Genomic DNA, 20,857 nt, shown 5'->3' with positions numbered 1-20,857 from the left:
TTCTTCTTAGTCTTCAGCAGTATCCTGTACATCAGTGAAAAGGGTGGAAAAGCACACAAACATTCCTGTCCAAGGAAAATAAAAGGTTATCAGTCTTCTAGGCCTTCTTGCATGGAGATGTGGAACAGAATTTTTCCCTCCTCTCTAAATAATCAACTGGCAAAAGTTCTTACCTGAGGTGTTCCTCACAGACAGATCAAATCTTTGAAAAACTCCAGGTTCAGTTTCCATTTGTGATGGACTGCCCAGGTCCTGCTTAGCTCGTCTACCACACAATTCATTCTGATGGAATTTTAACATGTCTGTAGAGTGAGATTATGCTGTAAACCTACATCCTATGCTAATATGGCTTGTCTGCATAGGGGGTTAGATCTGGTTTCCCCTTACAAGTATATATACTACATCACTGTGGTATTTTCTGGAAATGCTTGAAAAGGTCCTGGGAACATCAGATGATTGAGAGAACTGACAGAATTTATAAGATCTAGTGTTGAGAGAATTGACAGCATTTATAAGAACTAGCATCTCTATTACATTTGTGTGTTTATTGTTTGTGAGGTTTTTTTTTTTTTTATCCCAAAGACCCTTTTTTGCTTTCACACTTTTATGCCCAAGCCACTACTCCCAAGCAAAGACTGGAGAGTCTGTTATGACCGACTACTTTGGAGCAGTTGAGGAGAACATCAAACCTGTACGGAGGAATTTGATGTTTCCACCACATGACCCTCCTTTTGACAAATCCCCAGCACTGGAATTTGTAAAATCAATCGGTGTTCGATGCGAGGACACCACAGAGAATTCAGATACCTCTATCTTTCTCATATGGAGTCTTACGGCAGGTATCATGAGAATCATGGAAGCCATGAGACTCCGAATCCTAAAGTATTCCTCTTAGAGACAAACATTTGCATGGAAACCCCCAGAAACAGACCTACATATGCATGTTTTTTTTCTTGTGGAAGAAAGGCACTTTGCACTGAGGTGTCCAGCAGGCATCTCAGAAAACAACCCTGTGATAGGGAGACAGAAAAAGATTTTAAATGATCTCTAAATTCCAGCCTGTGTAGGAGCTCTCTGACCCAAATGAGAGATTCCTGACACTTGGGAAAAAGAATCTGCAAAGATAGCCAGACATCTAAATATGAAAAAAAATGTAGATACCCTGCAGCAGACTATCACAGGAGAAAAGACACTTTATGAATACTCCTGCAGTACTGGACAGCCCAAAAGGTAAAGCAGAGAACTGATAATGTGATCCATATGTACTAAAGCTTAAGAAACAAATGAAATCTGGATCAATAGGAATGTGATTATGTGCATTTTTTTTAAATCTAAGATCACTAAGAAACAGCTTAAGTGAAAACATTTTTAACTTTGGCGATATCACAAACTGGTTCAGGAATGAAAGATCTACATACAGCTGGTCTCCAAGAATCTTCATTATTTGGCACCAGAAACATTTTTTAATAAAACCTGTCTAATAACTGAGGAGGAGGAACAGCTTATGTTACAGTATATTATGTAAGAAAGGAGGAAATAGAGTGTGGTTTACTGGAGGAGGAAAAATCTCCTGGAAAAGAGAAAGTTTCTCCCCCTGCTATCTGTAACCAAGGTGAATCAAATATAGGATCCATTTGTCTAAAACAAACTGTTGTCAAAGAGAGAAATGGAGATTCAGACTTTCTGGGAGGATTAAGGGACTGCCAGAATGAGGCAATGGGGGTGGACAAGGTCCCTTACATAGTTATTCTGACTTGACTGTCCTTTACTGTGGGGGGAGGGGCTCCTGCTTTATTTTTGAAACTTCCCTGCCATTGCTTAGCAGCTGGAATTGCTGAAGTTACAGCTGCTGGATCAAGTCTGAGATTGGTGTATAAAAACTTGAAAGACTGAACAACTTTGTAATCCCTCTGCCTTTTCAGAGACAGCAGGCCGACTATCAGGGGAAACTCCAGGCTGTGACAAAAACATCATCCAAAACTGAAAACTGGAGGGATGGACGAAGGTTCTAGAAATTCCAGCTGTAACAGAACTTACTTTCTGAGGAATTGGAAAACCTAAGTATTCTCCTACTGAAATCATTGATTCATCCAGGGAGTAGTCTCAAAGAAAGAGAATCCCTCACGGGGAAAATCAAGCACCACACACTCCTCAGAATAATCTGAATCAGAAACCAAGGGACAAACAACTCCATCCATCCTCTCATTTCCCTACAGATTAAAATCCTTGAACTTCCTCAGTGAACTAGGAATCCCTTTTTCTTTTACCAAAAACAGCCGCATAAGAAACGTCATGAGCCTGCACCAGATCCTGAGACAAGCCTGTCTCTTTTGGACAGGAATTTCTGAAAAAACAGATCCAGTATTGCCAACAAATTTCTCAGTGATGGGTACAACATGCTGGCTAAGCTAACATTTCCTCCCTCTTCTCCAAGGACATATGAGAGTGGCTCTTCCTTGCACCTGAGTGGAACCCAACAGACAAAAAGGAGATGTCTATCCCCCATTTTACAGCAACTATATAGACTACACCACTGGGATCTGAAAGAAAAGCGTGGTCTGAGAAACCAGCAGTGACTTCAACAGAGTCATCCACCTGTGGCAAAGGCAAAATACCAGCCTGCTGTAGTAGAAAAGGCTGATTAACAATCTTTTTCTTTTTGTGGCTGAAAGAATGTCCAACCGAGGAACCAGTACGTTGTTCCACAGTCAAACAGAAAATGGTGCTTGTTTACCCAGGGGAGCTTAGCAACAATAGTTAGTAAAACAGGAAAGTAGCAAAATACAACTTTCCCCAGAAAAAAAAAATTTAAAAGAACTTGATTTTACTTTTTGGGGCTGGAGGAACTGTTTAATCAGTTTCTCCACGGAAAAAGTATTTTTAAACAAATTTTAACTTTCTACCACCAAAGTAAAACGGTATGCTCCCATTTAAAAGTACATAAAAAATCACATGACAGTCAACAAAAAACACTTTTTCCTAGTCTGAAAAAGTTACCTTTTCTATAAATATAGTTTCTACAAAGATAAATGTAATGTGGAAGGTTTTCCCCAAAGGGAACTTATCTGCCCAGCAAGTCAACAGCATTAGCCAACAGTCACTCCTGGAAAGGCTGCAGAAATATGCTCTTCTGGGAGGCAAGAAAGTTCTGAAGGGCTCAGCATCCACATGCTCAACTCAAGCTAACAGTTTGGGCGTCTTGGGCATGTGGAAGGTGCCCTGAAGCTTTGGAAGATGGCCAGCTGTTGCATCCTATGCAGGATACTACCAACATAGCTTAGGCTACTGCAGAAATGTTCATAATGATGAACATCTCTTTTTCTATGGATTACTTTAATAGAGGTCTTGCCCAGATCACCTAGGACCAAGAGCCCTGGTGGACTCTATCCTGTAACTCGCACACAAAAGAGGGAGGATAAGAAGGTGTACAACACAGGTCTCACCTTACTCTGGAGAGCCTCAATTCCCCACCTTATGTGATGAACCTGCAGTAGCTGACTCCACGGTGCGGTGGTTTTACTCTTCAGTGTCTTGGAGATCAGAAATGAAAGGGTCACAGAGTCTTGTACCTAATATAGAAGCCCTTATATAGACTGAAGGCACATCCCCACTGAATGCTCAACCGTTGCCTCTACCAGGTCATGAAACTCAGGATGCTTCCCACACACCAGTGGGCCCACAGGGCCACAGCTACCACCCCAAATCTGTGACAATGTCCCCTGGTAGGTGAGGAAGTTTTGAGCATTCCCTGTCCAGAGATGCAAGTGGCTGGTCTCTACTTGAGAACTCTGGACCTGTGGAAAAAGGAACATAAAAACAAGAATGAAAGAAAAACATATATATAACCACTCCAAAAAAAAAAAAGCAGGAAGAGAGAAAACAACGGAGACAAGAACCAGTCATAAAGTGCTGTTCAAATATTCTACTTTATTAACAAGGAACAACAACCTTTATTACCAATTTCCTCTGTCAAGAGCTAATAACTGCATTATTTACAACTGACTGGGTGCACAACATGCGGTTCTTTCATTACTATTGCAATTCCTTTCCCCGATCACCACTTGTATTTGCAGAACTGCTGTAATGATCTAACAGAAATTCACCTTTTTTCCCTATATGAAGAAGTTACTTCAAGAATGCCTCATACATATAGAAGTTTAGCATTATTACTAACAAATCCCTTCTGTTATACACTTTAATCTCCTCTGAGCCTTTGCTCAATTACTAGAGTACTGCAGGGTTTATATGAGGAATTTCATTCATACATGGGAAAAGTGGAGGCATATAAATGGCATAATAATCCTCATACACAGTATGACAGAGCATTCATGCCCAACACCAAGCACACACTAGTAAAGACATACCAGAGTCACATAGTTAGCGCAGCTGAATGTAGACCAGGGACTGTCTGCACACAGAGACCACACCTATGTGATTCTCAAGAAAGTGCTTTTACACAGTACAGGTAAGATAACCCAAAGGAAGGCAGGCGGGCCTCAACAGCCTTCCACAACATGTGGAAGAACCTCACAGTCAAGATCAAGGTCATGCAGCACTGTCATATCAGTGTGTAAAGGTTCACCAGCATCTAGTAGACAAAGCCATCATAACAACTCAGCATCAAGCATACCAGCCACCACTTGTTCATGATCACTGGGACCCTCACCCACACTATCCTTGGGGCACACTGTGTATGACACCTTAGGATCTGCAAATGACATTGAAGACAGCTGTGATACAAGTTACGCATGGATATCCATGCATAATTATTCACAACAGCTGGGAAACATTAAAGATATTAAGCTAAAGTGAGGGAAGGGGGGTATTTTTATGTAGTTGTGCAAATTGTTATTTAAAACAGTAGTGTGCAGTTAGTGTAAGGATTATGCAACAGCAAAGGCCGCTGCATGTGCTACTGTGATAAATCCTGCCAGTGAAACTAGTGCTGTTGCCACTTGACCCTCAGCAATGCATAAATGAGGAGTAACATTACTTAAGATGATACAAGGATTTGTGTCAATGACCGAAATGACTGGTCTGATGTACAGTCTAACATGACCATGCATCACACAGCAACAGCCAACAGTACACAAGAACATCTTATAACTCGTGTTAAAAATCAGTATTCAGTAAAGCAAGGCATGGTTTGTTGTTATATGTAAAAAACAATAAACAAACATACAAAATCTAATGCCATTTTCTTTTTAGGTAGCTCTCAAGTCATCAAAATCTCTCAAGTGTAAAGCTGCAGAAGTTACTACTTCCAATGCTGTCTGAATAACTGCATGATAATAGTCCTACTCAACCATTGTTACTCCTGAACACTACAACTGCATGTGTGTAAGGCAAGCAACTAATTTTCATTCCCCGGCATTTTTTTATGCACAGCTTGCAGATAAAAAGTGGAGTTTTGCTGTCACTAAACAAAACACATATAGCAAGTAATTCTCCAGGTTAAAAAAATAAATAAATAAATAAAACAAATGAATGAAAATGTCTGATGTACAGCAGCAGAAGGCCATGCAGCATTCAAGACAGCAAAAAGGTAGCAATGAAGATGTAAATATCTTATGTGACTTTTTTAAATAAAGGTACCACTACCTGAATGTTAAGGCCCATAGTTTTGGACTAGATGCCACCTCTTTGCTTGCACAGCTGTGTACAGTACATAAGCCTGCTGCAGACTCCCATACTACCGCCACAGGCTGGCCACTATCAGCACTAGTAGAAGGAACTACAGCTGCAGCTGCTCTGCCATCATGGGACATCGGAGCACCAGACAGACATGACCAGGTTATGAAGAAAGCAACAAGAGGTCAACATCCTGCATGCAGTAGTAGGGTCATATAGAAGGGCACTCAGACTCATCCAGGCACTGGACACAAGCTTTCAGCCAGGCCACTCACTCAATGACAATCTGTGGCTGGGATAGAGCGGTGCTGAAGCATTTCTCAGCAGCTACTCTAGGGCTACTGATTGACATCATCAGCCAAGTAGGTAGTGTGCATCACCTGGAAAAGAAAAAATTACAGAGGGTGATAAAGGAAGTGGGGTTTAGTCCTAAACAAATTAAATTATACCTACAAAGATTACTATGAATCTATGAATAGAAAAACATACATACTTACCAACAAATTGACCCTGAGATATCCTACCATGCAAGAAGAGATAGTACAGCAAGCTTATGTGCCAGATATGATAATCAAAAGCACTGTGAGGATTCTGGGCTGACATACTGAAATTGCACCCCATGTATCACACACTGCCTGCCTGTTCATGGAATGATAACCCTCACTGTGGTCCAGATTGGGCCTTAATCACACAAAGTGCCACAGGAAATCATGCCATTGTACAGAAGGCACTCATTGCTCTGGCTTGGTCCTGAGGAGATATAGGAAGATAAAGATACTGATCCACATGCACCAAAAGTCTGTTTGTATCCTCAAGACAAAAGCCAGAGAAATACCCAACATATGACAATAGGAGGTTGCAAGGTTAATGGCCCTAGGGCACTTATAAGCCTAGCCAAATACAAACACTGCTCACAAAAATATCAAGGTATTAAATGAAACTAAGTCAACAACTACTGCCCCTGTCCAAGAAGGACACAGGTGAAATTCATGGGGTGAATTTGCAGTTTCCCATTTTCTTCTTCTTTCGGCTGCTCCCGTTAGGGGTCATCACAGCGGTTCATCCATTTCCCATCTAATCATCCAAATTATGTTTAAATAGGGTCAGCAAGGGGGCTCTGCTTCATCTGAATTGGAAGTTTGTTCCAAAGGAGAGGTAACCTCTGTGAGACACATCTGTGTCTCCAGCAAGGCCTGTTGATGTTACACACTAGGTTGAGTTCCTTAGAGCAAGTGCATCTGACACCATTTGATTTATGAATGTGCAGCATTTCTATTAGGCAGGATCAGAGATTGCTTTATATGCAAGGCAGAGGCCACCTCTAAGTAGTCTGTAAGGCACAGAGTATAGTGACAGTGATTTCAGTCTGTCAACATAAGACACATGCTGAAGACCCTGAATTTTCTTTGTAAGGAAACCTTTGAGGTCTTTCCAGTTGCTGCAGGTGCTTGGTAAGGTACATATTAAGGCAGCATTGTACTACATTAATGGTCTGAGTGAGGAGTACTGGGGGGGATTATAACCTCTTTTGTTCTGGATGCGATGCCCTCACTTATGAGGTGGACAATGTAGACCGCCTTTCTTACCACTATGAAGACATGGTGGTCAAAGGAAAGGTTGCTGTTAACCTGTGTTCCCAAATTTCTCACCACTAACTGCATGCTTAGGTAGTTGTTATTAATGTGGCAATCTGCGGGGACATCTCCCTTGCCAAAGGGGATGATAACGCTTTTTTTTTTTTGCACAGTTTTAGCCCGTGGCTTTGGCACCAGTTGTTTGTCTGTGTAAGCTCCTGTTGTAGGATACTGACATAGTTTGGGGACTCTATCACTGCACCCAGTTTGCAATCATCAGCAAACTTGGTCAGCCACAGGCCTTTTGTTTTAGCCTGTACATCAGAGGAGTAGATCCAAACAGAGGCCCCAGCACAGATCCCTGTGGAACACCACTGGTTACGGATCTGCTGGTGGAGGTAGAGTCGCCTGTTTTTGACTGTGTGTGTTCTATTGGTGAGCCATTTTGCAACCCGCCTGACAATATATGGGCTGATCTCCAGCTGGGCGAGTTTATCAAAGAAGATGTCCGAGTGGGGAATAGTGTCAAAGGCAATGGCCAAGTCCAGGCAGGCCATACGCATGGACTTGCCTTCATCAAAGGCTTTGGTGATTGTCTCAAAGAAGTCCACCAAGTTCAAGAGGGGGGGAATCTCCCTTTAGCAAAGCCAAACTGAGTCAGGATGAGCATTTGGAGGTCTCCGATATCTTTGTTGATAAGGTCCATACTTATTCTTTCCATGGCCTTGCAGATAAGGCTGGTCAGGCTATGGTTCTATAGTTCCCAGGGTCTCTGGAGGCATCTTCTTTATGTAACGGATGATGGTTGCTATTTTGCATTCTGCAGGTACAAACCAGTGCTTAGACTGTGGTATATATAAAAAAAAAAAAAAAAAAAAGTACCCAGCGATGCAGCTAGTTCCTGTTTTAACCCATTTAGAATGCAGCCTGGGATACTATAATGTTCCAAAGAGGCTGTGTTTTTGACTTGGGAGACAGAATTTGCGACCTGCTCCTTGGAAATACTAGGTGGAGGGCAGGTGGTAGGGATGCTTTGGGGGATATGTGGCAGGGAGAAGGGGGAGAAGTTTTCACTGAACCAGTTAGCTAGTAGGTTAGCTAATTCTGCAGGTTCAGTATATGTGATGCCATTAACAACTAGTTATGTGCAAATCTGTTTTTTTCCTAAGGTTTCTGATGTAGGCTAAAAGTGGCCTCATGGTTATCCTTAGTGAAGGAGACAAATTCGGATTAATAGTTAGCTTTAAAATGTCTTACAAGGTGTCTTATTCAACTTGTTTAAGCAGAGGAGGGAATGTTTCCAATTCAGAGATTGTTCCTTCCTGCTCTTTGACAGCAATTTCTTTATCTTATTGTATAACCTGTTAATGGTGGATGTCCACTAGGTAGGCTTGATCTTTCTTGAGGATCTCGTTTTGATCCTACCAGGTAAGGCTGAGTCAATACATTTGTATAGATGCTTATACAAGGCACTGGTGTATATCCCAGTATAGGTGTCCATGTCATCAGTGAAGGCAGAGGCTATGAAGCTATTAATGCCATCATGTATTAGGCTGCAATTGGCTTTGGACAAGTTTTTAGTCTAGTTGCTGCTAATGGAGTGTTAGATGTTATTGTTACTTCTAATGAGACTGACTTATGATCAGACCTCACTATGAGTATCGCGCATATGGGGTGCTGCAATGATCAGCTATGTTAGTGAGCACCAGATCCAGAATGTTTGGGCACCTTGTGAAGGTGTCAGCCAACTGGTCCAGGGCACTGGAGTTGATGAAGTCGAAGAACCTTTGGGCAAGTGTATTAGCGCACACACAAATTTACCCAATCTATCGATGGTTAGCTAAAGTGACCTAAAACACCGGTGTTTGGTGTATCTTGAGAGATTCAAATATAATCAAGTACATAGTGTGTGTATCCTGGTTCGTGGAGAGGGTCCTATAACTGGCAATAACTTGGAGAGGAGTTTTACCTACAGTCAACTACACATGGATTAGTTCAAGGGAATAGTTTTGTTTAACCAATCTAGAGGTCTATTTATTTTTGATGGATATCGATACTCCACCTCCTTTAGTTCTCGCACTTTCAGTTTATGGCCTGAAGGCGTGGAAGGCATTATAACCCAGTATAGCCAGGGTGCTTTCCGCAGCTTTAAACCAAGTCTCTGTGACTGCACAGACGTCACCATCTTCTAAGGTGAGGGCTGCTTCCAGTGAGTGCAGTTTTAGGTTTAGACTCCTAGCATTTAGCAGCATAACCTTGAGATTTTTTTTTGAAGATATTTTTACATTGGGAATTTTGTTGTTGTGATGCTGCCTTAAAAAAGGTACTATGGGAGAGGCAAGAGCCTTAGCCAGTAACTGAAATCCCAGAGCTGACAGATGAAGACCATCTCTGGCAAAGCAGCATGATCTATCTATATGTCATCACAGGCTAAAAGGTACTGGATCCCCTTAGAATGACACCAGAAACTAAGTGAATTGTTGAAGTCAATCATTTTTTTGTTTATATTGTGGTATCATATTAGGTGAAGGTAGTATGCTGCTCAAGACTAGGGACATGCCTGTCTGAAACACATTCAGGGAGCTCAGTCATGTCTCGCTTCATATAGTCCAGTGAAGTACATCATCTCTCATCATTCATATCAACATGAACTATGACGGAGGCATAACAGTACTTGTTGTGGAGAGACTTGAGTGCATGTGTGATCTGGCGGATTCTGGCACCTGACAGACAGCTGACCGTAACCTTTGTGTCCAGCCTGGTGAGTGGGACATCTGTGTGGCTCACTATAGAGTCGTCTATGACCAAAAAGTTTGGTTTAAATGTGCTTTACCTTTGGGACTTGTTTGGTGAGACACTTGTGCTTTTGTGTGTGTTGAGTGCTGCTGGAACTGTATTAGGTGTTGCATATTTGTGTTTCAGAGGTCTCTGCTGTTTAAGTAAATTTCTCATGAGTACATCCATGTAGGATGGTTTATGCATTGACAGTGTGGCTTGTGCACGAGGTGTAGTATGTCGGTTGACAACCTCTTCAGTGTCATTGTTCTGTGAACAAGAGAACAATGATTCCAAATTATGCATCTCTCACAAATTGAGCCAGAGTGGCTTAGGACTAGTGAGTTGTCAGTGTACATGAGGCAATTGCTACACTGCTGCAGGATACTCATGTCAGAGTGGCAGGAGAAACAAAGGAGAGCTGATAATCCATAATACTAGGTGTAAATCTGCTTACTTTAATGAAGAAGGATGTGGTTTAATTGGGGGCTTAATGCTGGGTCTATACTATTGGGGCTCACAAGGCGTACGAGACTACTGGAGATTCGGAGATTTCATTTAAAGTGGCAAATTCTGTAAAAAGCCCAGCCAATATGCTCTCCTTGCAGCTAAGCACAATTTAATGGGACTCCTCAGTTGGAGTGTGGGCAGTTTCTAAGGGAAAATAAATCTACTTTAGCTTTTGCATCTATAACCGCCAATGGTTACCACCACTGCACGGCGCTGAGCAAAGGTGCCCTAACATGCAAACCATGCCTCATATTACTCAGACGAAGATAGCAGAGCAGTGGCTGTGCACCAAACACTGAGGAGTTGTGTTAAAACAGATGCAAACCAGAGCAAATGCAGGGCTTTTGTAGCAACTGTGACAATCCTTTTTAATGCAAGTTAAGCAATTTTCAAACAAGCTGGCCAATGGCCTTACTCCAACAATCTCCAACTCAGATGGGTCCTTTGCTACACTCTTCTGCCACAAGGGTAAAGAGGGAGAATAATGGAAGATGGCTGGTTTTAGTACTCAGATAATGCCAAACAGCCTAGATTCAGCAAATCTGAAACTAGCCTATTCTATAAAATACAAAAGTACAGGGAAAATACAAAGTGCAGGAAAACAAAGTGCAGGAAAACAGTCTCAAACAGCTGAAACAGTGACACAACAAAACAGTTAAAAGAAGGTGGCAATTCAGTAATACACAGCTTAAAGGTATAGTACAGTGAATAAACACTTATTTTCTGTAGATTTAAAAAGATGCCTTGGATTTCTTTTCGATTCAGTCCAGAGATCAGACAGCACACCAATCTATTTGTCTTTGGAAGATCTGTGTACCGACTATAGTTAGGGCCATACATACCCTGGTGTCCACAGGTACAGGAAGACCACACATCCCATCAGTCCTAATCTGTGGGCCATACAAACCACTAAAACCATTACTATAGCTCTGTCCTCTCTAAACCTATCAAAAATTTCATGATCAGCAAAGATTAAATGAGTCAACCTTTGCCTATGTCTTGCATTCTCAGCCAGCGAGCATTGTTGGGTGCTTGTGGTTTTGGCATGAATGAGAGAAGCAGATCACACCAGGAAATAGCCAAGCTGGCAGCTACAGCAAGCACCTTCTTCAACTGCACAGTAAACAGGAAAGGCATGACTTTGTCCTTCATAAAAAACATGCATATAGCACTGAAGCACATGAAAAGTGACCGAATTGCAAACAGGCAGGAAAGCTGCTTCTTCTTTCGCCTAGGGGTCGCCACGGCGGATCACCTCTCCGCTCAGGATTGGCAGTGGAGTTTTACACAGTCGAGTTGCCAGCCTGGCGCCCAATCTTCTACAGAAGACACACACACACACACACTCACACACATGCCCAAGACCAATTTGGAGTGTCCAATCCACCTACAGCATGTCTTTGGGATGTTGGAGGAAACAGGAGCACCCGGAGGAAACCCACTCGACCACAGGGAGGACATGCAGACTCCGCACAGAAGGCACCCCAGCCATGGATCAAACCAGAGAACCTCTTGCTGTTAGGCAGCAACGCTAACTGTTGCGGCACTGTGGCCACCCAGGCAGGAAAGCTGCTAATTTACATATAATCATCACACAAATTTCAGGCATTCCTCATTTACATGACATTACAGTCTCATTTGCATGAGATTTTTCAGAAGCTGTGCCTAAGCACAGTTTCAGTCCATCAATCAAACTAGCAAGCCTGCCTAAATTGCTGCTCTGCATAACTGCAAATTCTATGAATACCACCCTTTTGATCTACAGAAAAACTGAGACTGGATATTCCATGGTAAAATCTGAACAGCAATGTGGCTTCTGCAATCACCCTACAATTTATGGATGTCATTTTTAATTTCTAATCTCATGTGTTCCCAGAGTACAGCCAGACAACACATTTTTGCTGTACACATAAGCTAAGAAAAAGAGGAAACATGACATGTTTATAGTTGGTGAGGTTTTGCTTTAATGGCCTGAAAAACAGAACAACTTAAAAAAGAAAAAATTCACGGGAATAAAGATGATAGACAGGTAAAACACTGCTATATGCTTGAGTCATCTGCATATATCCCATGGGCCTCCACTACAGGAGGTTTAAAGTATTACACAGTAAAGACTATCTTGGCTAAGACTTTCTTGTAGTTTTGACTAGAAAGGACTACAAACACACAACATTTATTACAGGCAGACAGACACACACCACTACACATACATTATACCAAATTATATATAAACATTTGCATATACATTATACCAGATTACACATGCACAAATTGTATATAAAACACAACATTGTATATCATACAAATAGATATAGTACTGGTCATTAAATAAACATGATGTTATCTGTTCAGCTATACATTACTTACTCCACACACAGCTGATCAATTATCAGTTTAGTCGATGGTGCCAGAGTCAAGAGATTGTATTTTGTGATATTAGCTCCCTGTTTGGAGGTAGCTCAACTACAAAGTGAAAGACCACACACAGACATTACAATACACACACAGGCACACACACACACTATACATACTGGCTCTAGATGATGCCCACTGTTTATGTGGCACCTTAACCCATCTGCAAAAGGGGCTATAGAGAAATGTATTTATAATAGAGAAGCACACACAATATTACAAATAGACTGCTACTTGAAAGATTACTTTTCCAATCAAAATCTCTTAGAAAATAAGTCAATAAAACCAGTGGTTAAAATGTTAGTTTCTTAAAATGTCAAAGCAGCAGATTCTTAGGTTCATAGGATGTTACTAGGCTAGCATGCTGAGGGTCTTTACAAGCTTAGCTGTTAAAATCCCAATACAACCCTAGATGAGAGATATAGTCTATGCCAAAGGTTTTTCTAGCAAGGACTATCCATGTTCAGGAGAGAAGCCGGGGCAATCCTAAGCAGAAATGTAGTTTCCCATCCAGTCGTCCAGATTGCTCTTAAACAGGGTCATGGAGGTGCACTGCTTGATATGGATTAAAAGCCTATTCAAGAGGAGTGGCAACCTCTGAAAGATGCATCCATTTCTCCAGTAGGTCTCGTTTAAGTTGCAGGCTAGACTGAGGTCCCTGGAATGGGTGACTAGTCCCCACCTGAATTACAGATGTGCAGCATTTCCATTAGATTTCAGTCAGAGATAGCCCTGTAAACCAGACACAAGTGGTCTCAAAACAGTCTATACACTACTGAGTACAGTGACAGCGGCTTCAGTCTGTCCATATAAGCCGTGCTGGAGACCCTGAATTTTCTTAGCTAGAAATCTTTGAGGTCTCTCAAGTTGCTGCAGCTGTCTGGTATGGTACATACCAAAGACAGCATTATATTCAAGAACAGGCCTGATGACAGACAAGAGGGACAAATACAGAGGAGTTATAACCTCTTTTACTTGAGGCAATACCTTTGCTAATCATGTGAGCGAGACAGAATGCCTTCCTCACCACAGTAGACACATGGTGGTCAAAGTTGAAGTCACAGTCAACTTGTCTTCCCAGGTCTCTCACTACTGGATTGGTATTTGGGGTATTATGGTTTATTTTATAAATCAGCAGGAACATTGCTTTTACCGAAGGGAATGATGCAATTTTTAACATTTACTTTAAGACCATGGCTTTGGCACCAATCACTGTGTAAGCCCCTTTTGAAGTATGCTGATATCGCTAGTGGATTCAACGATAGCACCAAATTTGCAGTCATTTGCAAACTTGGTTAGCCACAGCCCCTCCATTTTGGCCTGTACTTCTGGATAAGTACATGTCAAACAAAAGGGGGCCCAGCACTGACCCTTGTGGGACCCCACTGGTGACAGGTCTTCTAGGTAGAGGTAAAATCTCCCACTTTGACCTAGTGTTGTCGATCTGTGTGCCAGTTTGCAAATGACCCAACACAGGAGTTTATATTCAAATGGGTTAGTTTGTCAATGATGCCCGAATGTGAGACAGACAGTGTCAAAGGCCTTGGCCAAGTCAAGATAGGATGAGAGCAAAGCAGTACCCACAGCCTATTGCTCTGGTCACACTCTCAAAGAAGTCAATCAGGTTTAGCAGGCAGGACTTGCCCTTGGCAAAACCGAACTGGGACGGAGCCAGGGTTTGGAGGTCACTTATATTCTTACTTATGAGGTCCATGATGATTTGTTCCATTGCCTTACAGAGGAGGCCGTTTAAACTTATGGGTCTATACAGTTATCCGAGTCTGTTACAGAGCCACCCTTGTGGAAAGGGATAGCAGTTGCCATTTTCCATTCAGAGGTGAAAAAGCCAGTACTCAGTCTGTGGCTGAATAGAGTGCCTAATGGAGTAGCTAGCTCTTGTTTTAGAACATTAAGAATGCAGTCTGGAATGCCATCTGGTCCCATGGAGGCTATGTTCTTAACCTTGGAGAGAGGATTGATGGGCTTGCTCTTGAAGATGCAAGGAGAAGGAGATGATGAAGACAGTTTGTTATATGCCTGGGGGGGGGGGGGGGGGGGTGAAATTTTCATCAAACCTGTCTGCTAGCAGGTTTGTAATTTCTGCATGGTCAATGTGTGTGATGCCATCCACAATTAGTTTAGCACACAGATGAGTCCTACCTTTTAGGTTGTGGATGTATAGGAAGAAAGCCTTATGTTTTTCCTTGGCTATGACTGCTAAATTTTTCTCACAGTTGCTCTTTGAAGATCTTACGAGTTGTTTTACTTGTTTGTTTAAAGCGGAGGAGAGTGCTCTTCCAGTTCTGGGATCTCACTTTTCTATTTTTGGACAGCAGCTTCTTTCTCTTACTGAACAATTTATTAATGCTAGACATCCACCAGGATGGTTTGTTTTTTCTTGAGGATCTTGTTTTAATCCTATCCAGCATGTCTGTATCTACACACTTGTGCAGATATTTATATAGGGGATCAGTGTATACCTCAGTACAGCTGTCAATGCCATCTGTGAAAACTGGAGACTGGAATTATACCTTCCCTTAAGAGGGTATAGCTAGCTTTGGTGAAGTGTTTTAGCCGGACTTCTCCTTTGGGGAGTTATAGTGCTACTGCTACTTCAAAAATGATTTATGGTTGGATTTAACCAGTGCGGGCCCCTACACTTGAGGCATTGCATTGGTCACTCATATTGGTGAGGACCAGGTCCAGAACACTGGAGCCCCTTCTGGGGAGGTGCACTACTTGTTCCAGGGCATTTGAGTTAACAAAGTCCTGGAACTTTTGTGCAAGTGAGTTTGGGCTCGTATAAGTTTCCCTATTAAAGGAAGGATTGTTGAAGTCACCCATGAATAGGGTTGTACCTTAATTGTCCCAAGTAGGTCTAAATAAGCTATGCAGGCATTTTGGTTCATGGAAGGGGACCTGTAACTGACAATGACCTGAAGGGGGGTCATACCCATGGTAATTTGGACTTGGGAGTAGCTTCATAAAGTTTTCTAGTCTTATCATTCTAGAAATTTAAATTATCTGTAATGAAGATGATAGAACCAAAGGAGGTGGAGTGTCTCACACCTTCAATTTGTAGCCTGAAAGTGTGGAAGGCATTGTAGCCTTGCAAGGCCGGGGTACTGTCTGTGGCCTTGAGCCAGGTTTCTGTGATTGCACAGATGTCAACATCTTCCAGGGAGAGGAGTGCTTCCACAGAGTGCAGTTTCTTATTTAAACTCCTATCAGTTAACAGCATGATCCTTAGTTTCTTTGTGTTTTATACTTTCATGTCCAGAATTTTCTTTTTGTGACCTTGCCTAAAAAAGGCATTATGGGGGAGAGAAGTGCCTTAGCCAGCAATTGAAAGCCTAGAGGTGTCGGATGAAGACCATCTCTGGCAAAGCAGCATATTCTTTCCACCATGTCGTTCAGGCCAACAGGAACTGGATCCTCTTAGAATAACACCAGAAACTACACCAATTATCGAAGAATCATCATTTTCTGTTTATACTGTGGTATCATTCCAGGCGAGGGTAAAATGCTGCTCAAAGCTAGGGACATACCCACCTGGGATACATATTCAGAGAGCTCAATCATGTCTCTCTTCATATAATCCAGAGAGGTATGTCTCAAGTCGTTCACACATACATGAATTATGACGGACTCTTAACGGTACTTGCTGTTGAGAGACTTGAGTGCATGTGTGATCTGATGAATCCTTGCACCAGACAGCCAGATGACCGTAAACTTCTCCTTGCTCAACCTGGTGTATGTTTCACTACAGTCACCTAGAACTAAAACACCTGGAATAGTTGTGCATTGCCTTAAGGGCTTATTTGGTGAGACACACCTGCTACTGTTTGTGTGTGTACTGTGTGCTTTGGGTGTTATGTTACGTGTAGCAAGTTTGTGTTCTGGAGATCTCTGGTGTTTAGGTAGGCTTCTGAAGAGTACCTCTGCATATGAAGGGGTATGTATTAGGTGCATATTATGAATAGGAGCGTGGGGGACAAGCTGACAACCTGTTTAGTGTTGCTGTTCTGGGCATAAGAGAGCAGTGATTTCAGAGTCTTAGTGTAGGAGCACCTCTCGCAAATTGCACTTAGGAGAAAGGGGTTGTCAGTGTACAAGAGGCAGTTGCTACACTGCCTCAAAAAGCCACATCCACCTGGCTGGCAGGAAAAACAGACAGTCCATAATGCAATGTTTGAACCTGGTATCTCAGCAAAGAAGAAGAAAAAAATGAGAATAATCAGGCAGGGATCCAGTTTAGGGTGACTAACCTAAGGGGTGTATAGTAGGAGATCTAAAGGGTCTGATGTTGATAGGTAAAAGATAAAATCTCTGCTGGGTGGTTCACTGAACAGCTGAAAGCAATTCAAGAACTGTTCCGCTAGACAGCAGCCGCTTCTATAGGAAAACACGTCTACTGGCATTTTTGCGTCTATAACCGCCAAGAGTTAATCCCTCTGTGTGGTAGTGAGCTATGCGCAAGCAAGAACAAAGCAGCCAATACAAAGAAACCAATGAAAAAACACTGAGCCCTGCCTCAATGAAAGTGAAGTTGTAGTTCTCAATTTTTAAATAAAATATTTATTTAAACCAGGGGCAATATGGAAAACTTATGTGCCATGTGTTTTCTTTCAAAAGCAGTTTATCATCACAATCACAACCAACATATCTTCTGTTCAGTACCCCACCACTAAAAAACACAGAAGATCATACAATTACTCCATTTGTCTGGCAGCCAAACCACTGGCAGGCGTATAATAAGCAACTGCAAATATTTTTTTCTTAACTTTTTTTTTTTTAACCAAACACCTTAGAGTTGTCAACATAAAATGAATCACAACTGCAGATAACAGCTACACCTTGCATATTATTATAAGCTAAATTCCCACATGCTACCAGCATGGAAAAATGTAGTCACTTTTATGTAGTGGCAGGGTCAGCAATCACTCAGTCGCACATTCCTTAGGTTACCACAATACATACCACAAACAAATGCTAATGTAAAGGTCAAATTTAACATGCATTCTAAATACTAGAACAGGTCTAATCAATCAGTAGCAGTACAACACAGAAAAGTTTAAAAGCTACCATTTTACAACAGGTAGCAAAATTGGAGTCTGATGACTTAGTGGTGGGTAAATTACTTTTAAAAAAAGGAAACTATTTTCATTTTAAAATTTGGTACTTTATTGCCTAGAGGTTTAAATACAGAATGCTGTTGGAAAAATGTGATCTAACTAATAGGCATTAATTTTATTATTTAATTGAATAATTGTTTTATTGATTGATTTGTGTGTTTATATAAACTGTGTTTTGTTACTGGTATTTTACTCCTTGAAGGCTTACAGTGGCCGAGGCGCTAGAGTGTTTAGAGAATAAACGTGCCTTTTTTTGGATCCTGGTTTGCTGTTTGTGTTGTACTGCTATTTTCCAGTTCAAGTTGTTGTTGCCTATCCATGGCCAGTGATCCAGCCTTAAATGTACCAAGAATCTTTAGAGAAGACAATGTCGGTTCTTCTCAACGAACATTGGATGGGTTTTTCAACACTAACCCAGACCGGAATTATGATCGTGCAGAGAGGTCAGCAGGTACTGAAAATACAGCGGATATTCCAGTATGGGAGCGCTTCCTCGCTGAAACCAGAAGTAAACGTCTGAATAACCCTTTCGCGAACATTGGTAAGCGCTCCATGGATGTTCCTATTGAAGTTAAATCTATCATTTCAAAATTGACTAATTTAATGAATAAAGAAACAGCGACGTATTACAATGTGAACAGTCTATCTAGATATCTTGAATTAGATATCATTCCCAGAGGGCTCAGAGCAATTAAATTCCCATCAGAACCTTTTAATTCAACTTGTCAGCTTGATAAATCTTTTCAGACAAGATGGGAATGTGCAGCCCATCAGTGCTCGAGGGAATGGATCAAAATTCAAATAGAACGAGATAACATCAAACTTGTGAACCTTAAAAAGGACATTAATACAGTTTGCAATAGTTTGGTGACTGTGTTAGACAGGAACAGGCTTGATTCCTGTCTAAGAGACATTCAGGACAAAGTCAATGTTTTAGAAAAGAAAATAATTGATCAAAAGATGCACAAGATACAAAGGGATTTGAGAGACTTTGAGAAGGGCAACGTATACATATATCAAGCCAATCAACGAGCTCAGTTATCCAATCAAATGAATGAGATTGGACAGAGACGTGATAGTACCTCCAGTGCGATTACACCCAATCAGATAGTGGATAAACCTACGCAGGTAACAGAGGCCAATGAGTATCCGAATCTACCATCTCCAGCGGACCGCCATTTTTTTCCCGAACAGTTTCGGAATGCAGGCAATTATGGTCAGCAACGCAAAAGAGGTTTTGGCGAACAGGAATATTACAGAAATGGCATGGAGAGACAATAAGAGAACAAGATGGTATTAAATTTGAACTATTAACTGATAATGTGGTCAATTTATCGGGCTGTAATGTTTCGGAACACTTGGTTTCGGTTTTAAATCATGGTTTGAAGTTTGTGCCTAAATATATGAGTGTAAAATTGAATTATATAGTTTCATTAGGAAACTACATTTATGGTATTATTTTAATGTTTTGGTACCTAAAAACAGCGTTGTTAACAATTTCTATGATATAGAGTGTGGTGATTCAGATACAGATGAATCATTTGTGTCTTGTGATAGTGAAGTTCATGAACAACGATATATAGACACAACAGATATTAAAGTAGATAGCACATTCATGCCTCCATGTTGCCATGATGGCATTAAAAAATTACACGCAATGTTAGATTTTGAAATAGAATTTGAGTTACAACATTTCAATAGGAACTTAGTTGAATATAACTTGTCTAAAACAGAATGGCAAGAGTTAAGAAATTTTTCGAAACAAACAGAGCTGGTTATAAAGCCTTCGGATAAGGGTAACAAAATTGTAATCATGCACCATACTCAGTATTTGGAAATGTGTTGGGACTTGTTAGGGGATGTGACAGTTTACAGTGTAGTTCATCAAGATGTAATTGATCAGGCAAAAATTAAGTATATTAATTTAATTCAAAGGGGTCTACGTTTAGGCTATTGGACTGAATATGATGTAAAGAAAAAATTTTGTTTAACAGATACTAGTCCTGCATATTTTTACTGTCTCCCCAAATTACATAAGAGTTTAGATAAACCACCAGGCAGACCCATAGTATCTGCTAAGAAATATTTTTTACATAATTTAGGTGTTGTGTTACATAAAGTACTATTAAAATAAGCTGTTGGTCTTCCTTCTTATATTAAAGACTCTTTTGATTTTTTAGATAAAATAAAATCAGTTATTTGGAATAAGAATATGTTTTGGATCACTTTAGATGTCAAGAGTCTTTACACTAACATTCAACATAAATTTGGCTTAGAAGCCTTGTTTAATAGTATGGGAGACTTGCCATTTACACATTACATACTTGACCTTGTACAATTCTGTTTAGAAAATAATTATTTTTATTTTGAGAATTTAATTTTTCAACAGAAACAGGGAACAGCTAAAACATATTCATGGGTTTGGTGGAAAAAGAATGTATCTATAGTAATATATTTGTACAAAAATATGTGATATAGATACATAGACGATCTGATATTTTTATGTGAAGGGGGAAATGACCATATACAGAATTTTGTAACAGAAATTCAAAAAAATAGATTTAATATTAGCTTTGATGGGATACAATGGGGTCAGTCAGTAAATTTTTTAGATATCAACTTACAGGGCATTATAGGTTCACCAATATTAATAAGTTTACATAGGAAATTTGGTGACCCACATGATTTTTTGCAAGCGAATAGTTGTCATCCTGCACATACTATCAAAGCATTGCCATATGGGGAATTCCTACGAATTTCAAGAATATGTAGTAATGATGAGGTGTTCTTTAAGGAAATTCAAGCAACTAAAAAAATGTT

General features: G+C 40.8%; 1 protein-coding gene across 1 annotated transcript in view; it reads right to left on the bottom strand.

The window, feature by feature from the left end:
- Window positions 1-20,857, bottom strand: part of LOC122789203 — a 1,548,683-nt gene that overhangs the window by 692,948 nt on the left and 834,878 nt on the right. The window lies entirely within an intron of this gene.

This window comes from Protopterus annectens, chromosome 14.part0 (assembly GCF_019279795.1).
Source record: "Protopterus annectens isolate FY-2018-M chromosome 14.part0, PAN1.0, whole genome shotgun sequence".
NCBI lineage: Eukaryota > Metazoa > Chordata > Ceratodontiformes > Protopteridae > Protopterus > Protopterus annectens.
The sequence above is the reverse complement of the archived record's forward strand: the minus strand, read 5'-3'. Positions and strand labels throughout refer to the sequence as shown.